We start from the raw sequence: 16,987 nt of genomic DNA on the forward strand, positions 1-16,987 counted from the left end.
ACAAGAGAAGGAAATCAAGGGCATCCAAATGGAGGTAGAAGAGGTCAAATTATTGCTCTTTGCTGACGATATGATCTTATATCTAGAAAACCCCAAAGATTCTGCCATGATACTATTGGAACTGATAAAAAAAATTCAGCAAAGTCTCAGGTCACAAAATCAATGTACACAAATCGGTAACATTCTCATATGCCAACAAGAATCAAACTGAGAACCAAATCAAAGACCAATACCCTTCAGAATAGCAACAAAGAAAATAAAATATCTAGGAATATATTTAACTAAGAGGGTAAAAGACCTCTAGAGGAAGAACTATGAAACACTGAGGAAGGAAATAGCAGAGGACGTAAACAGGTGGAAAACCATTTCATGTGTTGGCAAAATCAACATTGTTGAAATGTCTATACTACCTAAAGTGATCTACATATTCAATGCAATCCCTATTAAAATATCAACATCATTTTTCACAGATCTAGAAAAAATAATTCTTTGCTTCGTATGGACCCAAGGAAGACCCCTATAGCAAAATCAATCTTAAGCAAAAAGAACAAATTGGGAAGCATCAATTTATCAGACTTAGAGCTATACTACAAGGCTATAGTAACTAAAAAAGCACAGTACTAGCACAAGAACAGAGACATCGACCAATGGAACATAACTGAGAACCCAGATATAAAACCATCCTCATATAGCCATCTAATCTTTGACACAGCAGACAAAAACATATTCTGGAGAAAAGAATCCTTATTCAGTAAATGGTGCTGGGAAAATTGGATAGCCACATGTAGAAGATTCAAACAGTAGCCACACCTTTCACCTCTCACAAAAATCAACCCACAGTGGATAACAGACTTAAACCTAAGACATGAAACTATAAGAATTCTAGAAGAAAATGTTGGGAAAACTCTTATAGACATTGACCTAGGCAAAGAATTTATGAAGAAGACCCCAAGTTTCCTTTTGATATCATCTCCCTCTAGCCTGAAAAACTTCTATTAGCATTTCTTTTTGACCAAGTCTGCTAGTAATAATTCTTGGACTTCCTTAATCTGGAAATTTCTATATTTTGCCTTCATTTCTAAAGTATGTTTTCACTGGATACTGAATTTTGGGTTAGCAGTTCTTTTCTTTCAGAACTCTAAAAATGCCATCCCACTACCTTCTGTCCTTCTGTCCTTTCCTGTTGGAAAGCCTGAGATCATTTGGATTATTGTTCCCTATATGTAATGAAATAGATTTCCCTGGCTGCTTTCAAGAGTATTTTATCTTTTAATTTCAGAATCTTTATTATGATGGTAGATGTAAATCCAAAGATTTCTGGGAGGATGTGTGTCCTCCAAGTTCATTCATGTTATTGCAAATGGCAGGATTTCATTCCTTAAGTCTGAACAGTATTTCATTGTGTGTATATGTATGTGTATATACACCACAGTTTATTATCCATCCATCAATGGATACTTAGACTATCTTAATATATTGGCTACTCTGAAAAATTCTGCAATAAACATGGGTACAAATCCATCAGTACAAATCCATAAGTACAAATATCTCTCCAAGATAGTTGTTTTATTTCCTTTTCATGTATACCGAAAGTAGATTCTGGATCTTACTGTAGTCACACTTTTAATTTTTTGAGGACCTTCCATACTGTTTTTCATAATGACTACACTAATTTAAATTCCCACCAAGGATTCCCTTTTCTCCACCTCCTCACCTATACCCATTCTCTTTTGACTTTGTATTAATAGCCATCCTAACAGGTGTAAGGGGATATTTTCATTTTGTGGTTCTGATTAGCATTTCCCTGATGATTAATGATATTGAATACCTTTTAATATAACTCGTTGGCAATCTGTATGCCTTCTTTGGGAAAATATCTATTCAGGTCCTTTGCCCATTTTTTAAGCAGGTTTTTTTTTCCTATTGAGTTGTATGAGTTCCTTACATATTTTGAATACTAACCCGTTATTGGAGATACAGTTCACATATATTTTCTCCCATTCCATAGTTTGCCTTTTTATTCTGTTGTTTCCTTTGCCATATAGAAACTTCTTAGGTCAATATAGTTCCACTTACTCATATTTTCTTTTGTTGTCTGTGCTTTTGATGTTAAATCAAAAAAAAAAAAACAAAAACAAAAACAAAAAAACATTGCCAAAATCAATGTCAAGGAACTTTTCCTCTGATTTCTTTTAGTAGTTTTACAGGTCTTATATCTAAGGTCTTATATCAGGTCTTATATCTAAGTCTTTCATTTATTTTGAGTTGATTTTTGTGTACGGTGTAAGAGAAGGTCCCATTTCATTTTTTTTTGCATATGGATATCCAGTTTTCTGAACAGTATTTATACTTTTTCCACTGTGTATTCTTGGTCCATTCTCAAAAATTAGTTGAACATATATGCACATGTTAATTCCCGGGCTCTATAGTCTGTTCCATTGGTCTGTGTATCTATTTTTATGCTATTATCAATACTATTTTGATTACTATAGCTTTGTAATATAGTTTGAAATCAGGAAGTGTGATGTCTTCATCTTTGGTCCTTTTGCTCAGGATTGTTTTGGCTATTCAGGGTCTTTGTGGGGTTCCATATGAATTTTTAAAGATATTTTTTCCTTTTTCTGTGAAAAAATATCATTGGAATTTGATAGAGATTGCTTTGAATCTGTAGATAACTCTGGGTATTATGTACATTTTTAACAATACTAATTCTTCCAATCTATGAACACAAGATATCTTTCCATTTATTTGTGTCTTCTTCAATTTCTTTAATCAATGTTTTACAGTTTTCAGTGTACAGCTCTTTCACCTCCTTGGTTAAACTTACACATAAGTATTCTATTCTTTTTCATGTTACTATAAATGTTATTGTTTTCTTAATTTCTTTTTTGCATAATTCATTGTTATTGTATAGAAATGCAACTGATTTTTGTGTGTTAGTTTGTGTCCTGTAACTTCACCGAACTTATTCATTTTAACCATTTTTTGATGAAATCTTCAGGGTTTTGTATTAAAAGATTACATAATCCTCACACAGGGATAATTTCTTACTTTCCAATTCAGGTGCCTTTTATTTCTTTTTCTTGCCTAATGGCTCTAGCTAGGAGTTCCAGTACCATGCTTAACAGAAGGGGTAAAAGTGGCCACCCTTGTCTTGTTCCTGATCTTAGAGAAAAGCTTTAAGCATAATGTTATTGGTAGGCTTCTCCTACACGGTCTTTACTACACTGAGGTACATTTCTTCCAAATTGTTTAGAGCTGTTATCATGAAAGGATGTTGAATTTTGTAAGATGCTTTTCTGAGCTTCTTGAATCTTAAATTTATGTCTTCCCCAAATCCAGAAACTTTTAGCTATTATTTCTTTAAATATATTTTCTGCACCAATCTCTTCCTCCTCTCCTTCTGAGACTCCAATGATACAAATTTATTTCTTTTGTTATTTTCCAACAGGTCCCTGAGGCTCTGTTCATTTTTAAGTTTTTCCTGCTCTGATCTTGAGATTGGATCATTTCTATTGATTTATTTTCATTTTCACTCATGTACCTTCATTATCTCCATTCTGCTATAGAGCCTCAACTAGTGAATGTTTTATCCCAGATATTATAGTTTTTAAGTCTAAAATATCCCTGGTTCTTTTTGAAGTTTTTATTTCTCTACTCAAAACTATTTTTTCTATTCATTTCAAGAGTGTTTACCTTACATCATAGAGCATGATTATAATGGCTGCTTTTACCAACTTTGCCTGATAATTTCAACATCTGGATCATCTCAGAATGGGAATCTTGATTGTCTTTTCTTTGAGTATTGGTCATATTTTCCCAGCTCTTTGTATGTAGAGTAAATTTGGGTTTTATCCTGGATTTTTGTTAAGAAACAGGATCTTGCTATATTGGCCAGGCTAAAGTGCAGTAGCTATTCACAGGAATGATCACAGTGTACTAGAGCCTTGATCTCCTGGCCTCAAGTGATCCTCCCACCTCAGCCTCCCTGGTAGCTGGGACTATAGATGTATGCCACCACACTCAGCTATCTTGGATATTTTTAATATGATCTTTAGACTCTTAAGTCCTGTTAAAATCCTATAGAGAACATTGGCTTTTTTGGTTTTGTTTTAGCAGGCATTTGACCAGTTAGATTCAGATAGCAAATTCTTTCTTGCCTTATATGGACAGACATGCCAATGTAAGTTCAATTTGTGAAGACTTCACTATGCTTTTGGTATTACCCATCAATGCATATGCCACTCTGGGACTTGAGCAGTGATTTATATTGTAGGTCAGATCTCAAAGTCTTGGGGGTAAAGCCAGGAATTACGCTGGTTCACCTACAGAATTAGGGCATTCCCTTTGCCAGCTCTCTCTTCCCTGATATGCATTCCAGCTCCCAGGTCCCTCCTTTTCCTAGTTCCTTTAGCTTAATAAAAGGATTTCTCCCAGAGATTTACCATATCACACTGTTGCATAGTTCTAGGTAGCTGAGGCTACTTCTTGGGAGGAAGCAAAAAGTAAAAAAAGAAAAAACACAAATCCCCCAGCATTCTCTGGCTTGCAGAGGCTCCTTCCCCTGATCCTCTGATCAAAAAGTAAAGCTTACTGTTGGAGTATTTGCTGTCCACTGTGCAATTAAGGACTAGGGCACCCCTAGGTTAAAGGTGAGGATATAGGTGAAAACAATAATACACAGGACACTCACATCTATACTGGTTCTTCTTCAAATTTTGATTCTCTCCACAAGCTGGGTGCTACTGTTTACTGTTAAAGTAAATAAGTATACCAGTAATTGTTTTATTCTGTCCAAAATTTTTTGTTACAATCAGTGGGAGGATGCTATGGACTGAATTATGTTCCTCCAAAATTCATATGTTGAAGCTCTATCCCTCAATGCGTCTATATTTGGAGATAAGGCCTTTAAGGAGATAATTAAGGTTAAATGAGATATAAGGGTGGGGCCTTAATCCAATAGAATTACTGTCCTTATAAGAAGAGATACCTGAAGCACTCTCTTTCTCTCTCTCCACCGTGTAAGGACATAGTGAGAAGGTGACCATCTACAAGCCAGAAAAAGAGTCCTCACTAGAAAGCAAATCAGCCGCAATCTTGATCTTAAACTTCCTAGCTTCCAGAACTGAGAAATAAATTTCTGTAACTTAAGCCTCCTGGGCTGTAGTATTGTGTTATATCAATCAGTCCAAGAAGACTAAGACAGAGAGTTAAGCTATGAGTGGACTTACTCCATCTTGGCTAATATCCTAAGTTCACTAAGCTTTTCAACAATAACTTTTGAAGGCTATATGTGGTAAAATGTACAGTATTCTAAAAGACATAAGATAAATAGAATCCATGCTCTCTAAGAAAAGAGTAGAAAAATAAGGATAGTTTTCTTGGGAAATTCACTGGAATAAAAAATATATATATATAATGAAGAATTCAGAATACAATAATACATAGTAAAAGAGGAAGAAAAAACACTTGTTAGAAAAGCTTATTAAGAACTGACCAGGCCAGACATGGTGGTTCATGACTATAATTAGCACTTTTGAAGGCTAAGGCGGGAGGATGGCTTGAGGCCAGGAGTTCAAGACCAGCCTCAGCAACATGGTAAGACCTCATCTCTACAAAAACTAGAAAAATTAGCGGGGGGTGGTAGCACGAGCCTGTAGTCCCAGTTACTTGGGAGACTGGGGCAAGAGGACAGCTTCAGCCCTCCTGGAGTTTGAAGTTGCAGTGAGTTATGATCATGCCACTGAATTCTAGCACTCTAGCCTAGGCAACAAAGCAAGACTGTGTTTCAAAAAAAAATAAAGAACTGACCAAATAGATGGAATAGTGAGGAAACAAGAATGCAGCTGAAATAGAAAACGAAACAGCAACTCAAATAATAGCTTCACTGAGTAATAAACAGAAGGAGTAGACCTTATGCTCATGTAGAAAAGAACCTTGTATCTACAGTAACAAAAAAGAATTAAATCCATCAGAATAATAAAATAGTTTAAAATATCTATAATATCAATAGATCAAGCCAACAAAAATGTGAAGAACATTTGAAAAACATAATCCACAATTAAAGAATACATGGTTTTCTCAAGATGGAGCATTTAGTAAAACTAGCTATAACCCAGGGAGCATTAAGCAAGTCTTACAAATTTCAAAAAAATCTCCCATACAGACCAAATTCTCTGACCATACCTCAATTAACAGAGAAATAAAAATGGAAATATAAAATCTCCTACTTTCCAAAACATTAAATATAAACTTCCAAATAACACATAAGCCAAAGGAGAAATGATAATGAAAAGCAGAAATTACTTAGAAATGAATATTAATGAAAATATTACATATCCAAATTTGTAAATATAGCCAAAGCAGTTCCTGGAGAGAAGTTTGAAAATTAATCTGCTAAGAGTCCAACATAAACATATTATAGCCAAAGAAGATATAATAAGGATAAATAACACCATTAGCATACATAAATGATCAACAAAGCTAGAAGTTATATGAAAGACTAACAAAACTGACAAATCTCTGGCAATACTTCTCAAAAAAAAAGAAAAAAAAGAAAAAGAACTAATAACCATAAAATAAAAACAAAGAACTAAAAACAGAAAAAGGAAAAAAACACACACAAAAAGAACTAATGATGCAAAAGGATTCCAACCAGCTGATATTTGTGTGGAAAATCATACCAGGTATTCAATGATGAAGTTTTTGTTTCACTCTTTAACAGCAGCCTAAACTAAATATGTCATATCCTTAGAGGAGAGAGATGGCTAATAAATGTTTATGAAAGGAGCAGCTTTTTTAAGAAACAGAATCTTAGCTTTATCAATGCCATAAAGCTATAAATATGCACCTTATGTTTAGTCTTTACACCTCTTTAGGGAACCATAACTTTTAAAAATCATTCAGCTGAATTTATCTATTTTAAGTGTGTCACAGTAAAGAAAAATTACAACTAATTAAATATTTAAAATTTAAGAGTATATAGAAGAAACTGACAACCATAAAGAGAATACAGAATCGAAGAATACAAAGGAATAGGAGAAAATATTTGCATGCTACACACTCAGTAAAGGGCTGATAATTAGAGTCTATATAGAACTCAGGAAAATCAGCAAGAAAAAAATCAAACAACCCCATTAAAAAGTGGGCAAAAGACATGAGCAGAAACTTTTGAAAAGAAGACTAATGGTCAGCAAACATATGAAAAAATGTTCAACATCTCTAATCATCAGGAAAATGCAAATCAAAACCACAGTGAGATATCACTTAACTCCACTGGGAATGGCTTTTATAAAAAAAAGTCCTAAAACAAATAAATGTTGGTGTGGATGTGGAGAGACAGGAACACTCATACACTGCTCATGGGACTGCAAACTAGTACAATCTCTGTGGAAAGCAATATGGAGATGCCTTAAAGACCTACAAGTAGAACTATCATTTGATCCAGCAATCCCATTCCTGGGCATTTACCCAAAAGAACAAAAGACATTCTATAAAAAAGACATCTGCACTAGAATGTTTACAGCAGCACAATTCACAATTGCAAAGATGTGGAAACAACTCAAGTGCCCATCAATACATGAGTGGATTAATAAAATGTTGTATATGTATACTATAGAGTACTACTTAGCCACAAAAGCAATGGTGATCTAGCACCTCTTGTATTATCCTGGATAGGGCTGGAGCCAATTCTAAGTGAAGTATCCCAAGAATGGAAAAACAAGCACCACATGTACTCACCATGAAATTGGTATTAATTGATCAACACTTATGTGCACACATAGTAGTAACATTGATGGGCTGTTGGCCAGGTTGGAGGGGGAGGAGAGGATGGGTATATTCAAACCTAATGGGTATAGTGCACACCATCTGGAGGATGGACACACTTGAAGCTCTGACTTAGGTGGGGCAAAGGCAATATAGGTAACCTAAACGTTAGTATTCCCATAATATGCTGAAATAAAAAAATGCTAAAAAAAAAAAAAGGAGAATGATACAGAGGAAATCAACAACTTGAACAGGGCTATAAGCATTAAAGAAAGTGACTTAGTTAAAGCATGTGTGCACATACACACACACATACACACACATCACTTGACCCAGAGAGCTTTTATTGGCAACTTTTACCCAATAGATGAAGATTCCAAGCTTATGCAAAATTCTTCCAAAGAATAAAAAAGATAAAACACCTTCTATTTATTTTACAAAGCTATTATAACCTTGATAACAAAAACCAAAACAAGTACAACACAGAAAAATTATAAATTTTACTTATAAACATAGGACCAAAACTTCTAAAATGTTAGCAAACCAAATCCCAAATCTGGAAAAATATATTAAAACAATATATGAGGCTCAAGTTGAACTTATTCCAAGAATATCTGCATGATTTAACATTAGAAAAACTATTGATGTAATCCTTCACATTAAAAAATTAAAGGTGATTTCTGGATCCAGAACAAGTAGATGCACTTCCTTCCTGCTAAATATAACTAAAAACCCTGGATATTATATATAAAATATACAAAGATTTTGAAGGTGGAGATAAAAGGGAAGATTGGCTAGGGACCTCAGCACCCAAAGAATGACACAGCAGTTTTCTTTTGCCTCATATAACATGCCCCTCCTCAGACTATGTGCTGGACAAATCAGCAACCTGTATCCTCTCCTCTTGAGTTTTCTAAATTATGTTTGACGGTGGAAACAAAAACTAAAACACCAATGCAGTCCTAAACATATGTTTACAATTGTATGTATACAATCATTTTATATTATATATTATATGTATACAATCATTATATTATAAATACGGAAGGTAAAGGGACATAAAGAAAGGTAAGGTTTTTTTAAACTTCACACTAGGAAATGAAGATACCAGTAGACTGTAGATATTACATTATATATATATATATACATATATATACATATAATATATCTAGAGCAACCACTAACAAATCTATACAAAGAGATACACTCAAAAACAATGTAGATAAATAAAAATGGAATTCTAAAAAGTGTTCAAATAACCTACACGAGAACAGAAAAAAGAAAACAGAGAAACTAAGAATATATGGAACAGAACACTAAAAAATAAAATAGAAATCCTATTGTATTTACCCATATTTTTGCTTACTGTATTCTTTCTTCCATCTGTATATGCTAAAGGTCTTTCTTTTATCATTTCCTTTCCACTTAATGAAGGTTCTCTAGCCATTATCTAGCCAACAAATGCCCTTAGCTTTTTTGCATGTTGAGGTCTTAATTTTCCCTTTATTATTGAAGAGTAATTCCACTGGATATATTATAGTATTCTATGTTGACAATTCTTATCTTTCAGTACTTGAAACAGTTGTATCACTTCTTCCTGGCATCTATAGTTTCTAATAAGAAATGTGCCATTATCAAATTATATTTTCCTTATAGGCAATGTATCATTTTCTCTAGCTACTTGCAACATTTTTTCTTTGTCTTTATTTCTCTGAAGTTTACTTATGATATCCCTTGGCATGGATTTCTTTGGATTTTTCCTGTTTTTGTGGTCCACTCGGTTTCTTGAATCTGTGTGTTTATATCCCTTGCTAAATTTGAGAATTTTTCAGCTAGTATTTTTTGAGTACTTTCTCAGTTCCATCCTCGTCCTCCTTTCCTTCAAGAATTCTGATGACAAGAGTGATCTTTTGTTATAGTTCCAGAGTTCCCTGAAGCTCTGTTCATTGTTTTTAAGTCTAATTTCTATTGTTCAGATTATAAAACATCTAATGTTCTGTTTTCCAGTTCACTGATTCTTTCCCTTATAACATCCATTTTCCTGATGGGCCCATCCACTGAACAAAATTTATTTCAATTTTGTATTTTTCAGCACCAAATTTCCTTTCATTTCTTATTATATATTTTCTTTGCTGTGGCTTTCAATTTTTTCCCACTTGTTCTAGTATTTTCTAATTGCTCAAAACATTTTTATCACAGATGTTTTATAATCTTTGTCAGTAATTCTAACACCTCTATCATCTCAGTGTTGACTTCTATTGATTGTCTTTTTTTTTTTGTACAATTTTAGATCTTCCTGATACTTGGTATAAGAGATTTTTTACTGAAACCTGGACATGCTCATGTTCTGTTCTGAGACTCCAGATCTTACAGCTTCTGTTTTAACTGCCTTTATATGATATTGCTCCAGCAGGGGAAGTAGGAAGTAGGGTGGAGAGGCACCATTTCATTACCACCAAGTGGAGGGAGACGTCCAAAGTGTCCCAACTGGCTTCCACTGACACCCAAGGGGGGCAGTCCAGGCTTCCCACATGGTCTCCACTAGCACTGCACTGGGGGTGGCCTCTTTACTTAGTGACAGTGAAAGATGTAACCCGCTAACAGGGCTCTTCTGACCCTACCCCAACATGGCAGGGAAGTGGCACTTCATTACTGCTGGGTGGAGATGGCAGCCCAGGTCCCCCAATATGATATCCATCAACATGGTAGGAAGGTGGGGGATTGGAAGAGAGAGAGAGAGAGAGAGACAGACAGACAGACAGAGAATTTCATGACCAGCCAGGAGGGAATAAGTCCCAGCTCTCTGTGTGGCTTTCTCTGATACCACCCTAACGATGGTACTGGGACACTCTGTTATAGCCTCATGAGGGCCAGAATTCTAGGCTTCCTATTCATCCTTTTTCAGAATATGTGGTACCATAGTTTTTCTGTGGCGTTTGGCTATCATATAGCAGAGACTGTCTAAAAGTTTTCTGTCTTGTTAAGCAGTTCTTTTTCTGGTCCTTTGGCTAGAAAGAACAGGTTCTTGCTGGGAATTTTTGTTTTGTTCTGCCCATTGACATTTTCAGGTTGCTGGCTTATCCAGACACCATCTGGGATATAAGAGGAAAAAAGAAAATCCAGGGAATCCACTACTGTGTCATTTCTAGGGTCTCAAGGTCCTTAGCCAATCTTTCTTCTACTCTGTACCTTTTAGTTTCTTCTTGTGTTTGTTTTATATATAATGCCCAAAGTTCTTGGTTGTGCTTAGTGAGAGAAATAGGGAAAAGTTATGTCAACTTCATCTTCCCAGAAGGAGAAATCCTCCTAAACTGCATTCCCCGCCCCCTCCCCACACTCCCCGCCCCAAGCATTTGATAGAATGACAGAAGCTATGAGGGTATGGATTTTGGTTTTATTCATTACTGTATGCCTAGTACTTATAACAGGACCTGGCATATAGTAGGCACTCAATAAATATGGTTCAATAAATAAATGAATAAACACATTCATAATTTATCTCTTACGTTATGGTTTTGAATGAGTACTCTGAGATTTAAGTATTTTAGTGATGGATAAATAATATTTCAAGGAATATAGTGATAAATAATAATACAATTGATGTTAAAAGCAAATAAACTGGTTTTCCTCTCTATATGACATTAAAGAATTAGGGTTTTTAAACTACCAACTTAACTTTGACTAAAACTAACTCTGATTTGGGAAATGAGCATCCTTCTCTAACTATTTTCTTCTTTTTGCTATTTTCCTTCTTTTTCTGTCCTTCTCTCTCCCTTTCTCTTTCCTTTTCTTACTCTTTCTTTTACTTCTATCTTCTTTTCCTCAATGTTCAAAACCAACCTCAGTATTTTTCCTTTCCCCAAACATGTTCCTCCTTTTTAGTTTTCCTGGGTAATGGCCACAACCAAGATGGAATCTCTGCATCACTCCAGTCCTCAGCTTTCTACCGCCCACATCCAACCAATTTCTGAGATTTCTTAATATTACCAGTGTATACCACATTTTCTAGCTTCACTAGCTAGTCTCTTTTCCTTTTTTTTTTTTTTTTCTGAAGTAAGCTTGGAATTTTATTTATTTATTTTCTTTTTTTAATTCTTTTTAAAACATTTTAAATTGACAAAAATTCTATACATTTATCATGCACACATTTCAAAATATGTATATATTGTGGAATGGCTAAAGTCAGCTAATTAACCTATGCATGACCTCATTGTTTCAGTACATTTTATGTTGCTATAACAGAACTACTGAGATTGGGTAATGTATAAAAAATAGAAATTTATTTCATGGTAGGGCACGGTAGCTCACGCCTGTAATCCTAGCACACTAGGAAGTACAGGCAGGAGGATCACTTGAGTCCAGGAGTTTGAGACCAGCCTGAGCAAGAGCGAGACCCCATCTCTACATAAAATACAAAAATTAGCTGGGTGTGGTGGTGCATGCCTGCAGTCCCAGCTACTCCAGAGGCTGAGACAGGAGAATAGCTTGAGTCCAGGAGTTAAAGGTTGCAGTAAGCTATGATAATGCCACTGCACTCTAGTACAGGTGATAGAGCAAGACCCTGTCTCAAACAAAACAAAACAAAAAAGCAAAAACCAAACAAATTTATTTCTCACAGTTCTGGGGCCTAGAAAGTCCAAGATCAAGGCATTGGCAGGTTCGATTTCTGGTGAAGGTCCAGCCTCTGCTTCCAAGGTAGTGCTTTGAATGCTGCATCCTCCAGAAGGGAGAAATGCTGTTTCCATGCAGCAGAAGGTGAAAATGCAAAAAACAACAAACTCCCTCTGTTTAGCTCTTTTATAAGGGCATTAATCCATGATGGACCCTTTCGGGACCTAAAAACCTCCCCAAAGACTCCAACTCCCAACACTGCTACACTTAGAGATTAAGTTTCCAACAAATGAATTTGTGACACATTCAGACCATGGCATTCATATACTTATTTTTTTGTGGCGAAAACACTTAAAATATAATCTCTTAGAAATTTTCAAATATATATCATATTGTTATTAACTATAGTCACCATGTCATACAATAGATCTCCTGAACTTATTCCTCCTATCTAACCAAAATTATGTATCTTTTAACCAACATCTCCCCAACTACCACCTTCCAGTATCTGGTAACCACCATTTCACTCTCTACTTCCATGAGTTTGACTTTTTTAGATTCCACATATAAGTGAGATCAGGTATATTTATCTTTACATCTAGCTTATTTTCACTTAACCTAACGTCCTCTGGGTTTATCCAGGTTGTTGGAAGTGACAGGACTTCCTTCTTTGTTAAGGCTGAATATCATTCCATTGTGTATTTGCACTACATTTTCTTTATTCACTAATCAGTAGATGGACAATTAGGTTAATTCCATACCTTGGCTAGTGTGAATAATGCTGCAATGAACATGGGAGTGCAGATAACTCTTTTAGATACTGATTTCATTTCCTCTGGATATATACCCAGTAGCGGGATTGCTGGAATATATGGCAGTTCTATTTTTAATTTTTGGAGGAATCTCTATAGTTTTACATAATGGCTATACTAAATTTACATTCCCACAAATAGTGTGAAAGGGTTCCCTTTTCTCCATGTCCTCTCTAACACTTGCTATCGTTTGTCTTTGTCATAATATCCATTATAATAAGTGTGAGGTGACATCTCATGGTTTTAATTTGCATTTCTTTGCTTATTAGTGATACTGAACACCTTTTCATATACCCATTGGCCATTCACATGTCTTCTTTTGAGAAATGTCTATTCAGGTCCTTTGCCCATTTTTAAATCAGATTATTTATTACTATTGATTTGAGTTCTTTATATATTTTTTATATTAACCCCTTATCAGATGTATGGTTTGCAAATATTTTTCTCATTCCTTTACTCTGTTCATTGTTTCCTTGTCTAGACAGTAGCTTTTTAATTTGAAATATTTCCACGTATTTATTTTTCTGTTGTTGCCTGTGCTTTTGGTATCATATCCAAAAACCATTTTCCAGACCCATGTTATGGAGCTTTTCTTTTATGTTTTCTTCTAGTAGATTTAGTTTCAGGTCTTATAATTTTTATGTCCTTCATCCATTTTGAGTTGATTTTTGTATACGGTGTAAGATAAGGATCTAATTTCATTCTTCTATATATGGATATTCAGCTGTCCCAACACTATTTATTAAAGAGGCCATTCTTTCCCTATTACGTGTTCTTGGAAGCTTTGTTGGAAATTGATGAACCATAAATTCACGGATTTATTTCTGGGCTCTCTATTCTGTTCCATTGATTTATGAGTCCATTTTTATGCTAGTAACATGCTGTTTTGATTACCATAGCTTTGTGGTATATTTTGAAGTCAAGCAGTTTGATGCCACCAGCTTTGTTCTTTTTGCTCAAGATTGCTTTGGCTATTTGGGGTCTTTTGTGGTTTCATATAAATTTTAGGACTATCTTATTTCTTTTTTTTTTGTTTGTTTGTTTTTTTTGTTTTTTTTTTTTTTAAGGAACCAAGTTTTCTGCTAAGGACTATCTTATTTCTATGAAAAATGTCATTGGAATTTTGATAAAGATTACATTGAATGTGTAGATTGCTTTGAGTAGGGGGCAGCATGGACTTTTTTTTTTTTTTTTTTTGAGAAAGAGTCTTACTCTTTTGCCCAGGATGGAGTACAGTGTTAAGATCATAGTTCATATAACCTAAAACTCCTGGGCTTAAGCAATCCTCCTGCCTCAGTCTCCCAGTATGGACATTTTAACAATATTAATTTTTCTAATCCATGAATATGGGATATCTTTCCATTTATTTATGTTTTAATAGCCACCTCATCCATTTCTGAAGTAGATAATGAAAGAAATAATATTGCACTTATCTCTATCAAACCTCAGTTCAGGCAAACTAATTAAGAAAACTAAAACTAAAAATTCAACTAAAAGCCCTGAGATTTTACTTGGCCTCAATTTCGATGTGAGCCAAAATTTTGATGGGGCAATCAAAAAGTCAATGTAATCTTAAATTCTAACTAATACAGAGTTTAGCCTATCTGACGCATTTTACTCAGCTCTGAGAACCATATTTTCAGAATAATACTAACACATCGGTGAATAACTAAGACTGTGGTGATTCCAGAAGATTCCAGAAGAAACTAGGGATGTCTTATCTGAGAGGGAGAAAAAGGGAGAACTGAGAGAAAAGGTTATATAATAGTAATATTCTAATATTTTATTAGGTTCACATTTGAAAAATATAGCAGGAAAAAAGATCAAAGTATAATAATAAGATAGGTTGGTTTCATATACTTAAGAATTTTCTAACAATCTGAACTATCCAAAAATGTGACAGACTAATCTATTTAGTTCTCAGAGATCAGAAGTATTAAAGTAAACACTGTCCACCTCTTAGAAAAATTGTTGAGTGGATTGCTTCAGAAGGAGAGAGACTAGAAAAAAGTAATGTTTCTCAATCTGTGATCCTCCACACTACCTGAAGTGGCGGTGTGGAGTTTTAGAGCAGAGTGCATTTGTTCCTGAGCAGGCAAAATGCCTGACTTCCCCACCCCTGGCTTCAACAAAATGTTCTACTTACATATCCAGCTTCTGTAGTGGCTTTTATTAGCGGTGGTAGGGGTGGTGAGGGGAGAGAAATATTATGCTTTAAGATAAATAAATAAAAGTTCAAAAATTACTACACTGAAGAACCTGAACTCTTTCGATTCTAATATTCTGTGATTAATTCCTACTTCTCAGCTATATTCCAGAGAATTAAGATCATCATCTTACTAAGGGATTACTGCAAATAAGATTAATGTATATCATTTAAAATGCCTCCTTTTCTTCAACAGGACTTTTAGAGTAAATTAAATAAATAACTGTTGTAGTTCTTCACTTTACCTGTTGTCAGCACAGCCTATATTGTGTCTAAAGGATATTTACTCTTTCTCTGGAAAAATTTAACATTTAAACCAAATGCCCATTTATTTCAAAAATAGGCAGTAACTGTAGAAAAATAAATCTCATAAACTCATTAAGTTATTTATTTTTAATTTGTACTTCTATAAAGGAAAATATTGGAAAATATTAGTTGCCATATAACTAACTCTTAAGTGAACAGAGTATATTATTACAATAATTCCAAAAGTAAAAGCAATTTGTTATATAAAAAATAGTAAAAAATGGCAAATAATATGTGAAAGTTCCAGATCCTTGAGTCTTTAAAAATCTCATCTCAAAAGTTATAGATGATTTCATAATTCATAGCTATATATACCAATCACAGTGACCACAATAGTCAATTTATAGACATTTTTTTTAAAAACATGCTTTGAACTGTTCATCTTACATAGCTTAAAAAGTTAATACAAATCTTACTGTATTAGCTTTCTTACTATCTTAGTTACACAGGTGGAATTATTATCCATAAGTCAATTAGGTATTCTATTGCCATTATAGTATTTTTCAGAAATATAATTAATAGATTTGATTGTTTAGAAGCAATTCTGAAGGTTTATGATCTATATTTTGCGGAGGTACAACTGAGAAGATGGCAGACTAGTATGCAAAAGGAGTCCACTTACATGGTAGTGAGTCTGCCCAAAGACTGATGAAAATCTCAACATGGCCTGTTTTCTATTGATAGTTTTTATGTATTCTCTGAGAGAATCATATGTTAAATGTTATCCCAAATCATAGGATTAGATCTTAAGATAAAATGCTTGTGAACATTAAAGCACCTGAAGGTTTATTGTATTCCATGTATTTTTAGAGAGGTATTATTTATAAATTTATGTATAAAATTTAAAAATATGATCACCACAGAGTATAATAACCCTGAAAATATCACAGAATATGAAATACTTTCCATGTCCTTTGCTTTTATAAAAAATTTATATTCTTATAAAAGGTAACATATTAATAGCAGAAAATTTAGGAAATACATAAAAGCAATAATAAGGGAAAAGTAACCCTTTCAACAGGCAAAATAACCAAATTTTAACCAAAAAAGTATCAGTAATTTTATGGACCCCCCCCCCCATGTTAAACTGTAAAGGGTTGAATAAATTCAGATTTTTTTTCCCATGTAATTAAGTTCAATGCTTTGCTTTGGGCCCATAGGACTGCTCAACTGATTTAAACTCTTATATAGCAAAACCTGGATGCTATCAGCATCAAAAAGTACAGGATAGAATTAACCCTCAGATTATACTTAAAATTCTCTTTGGTAAGTTATATTACCAAAG

General features: G+C 34.2%; 2 protein-coding genes across 5 annotated transcripts in view; one reads left to right on the forward strand and one right to left on the reverse strand.

The window, feature by feature from the left end:
• RUNDC3B (RUN domain containing 3B) overlaps positions 1-16,987 on the reverse strand; it is a 140,614-nt gene that overhangs the window by 106,357 nt on the left and 17,270 nt on the right. The gene's annotated exons all lie outside the window — the stretch shown is intronic.
• Positions 1-16,987, forward strand: part of ABCB1 (ATP binding cassette subfamily B member 1) — a 194,774-nt gene that overhangs the window by 36,850 nt on the left and 140,937 nt on the right. The gene's annotated exons all lie outside the window — the stretch shown is intronic.

Source organism: Microcebus murinus, chromosome 9 (genome assembly GCF_040939455.1).
Source record: "Microcebus murinus isolate Inina chromosome 9, M.murinus_Inina_mat1.0, whole genome shotgun sequence".
Taxonomy (NCBI): domain Eukaryota; kingdom Metazoa; phylum Chordata; class Mammalia; order Primates; family Cheirogaleidae; genus Microcebus; species Microcebus murinus.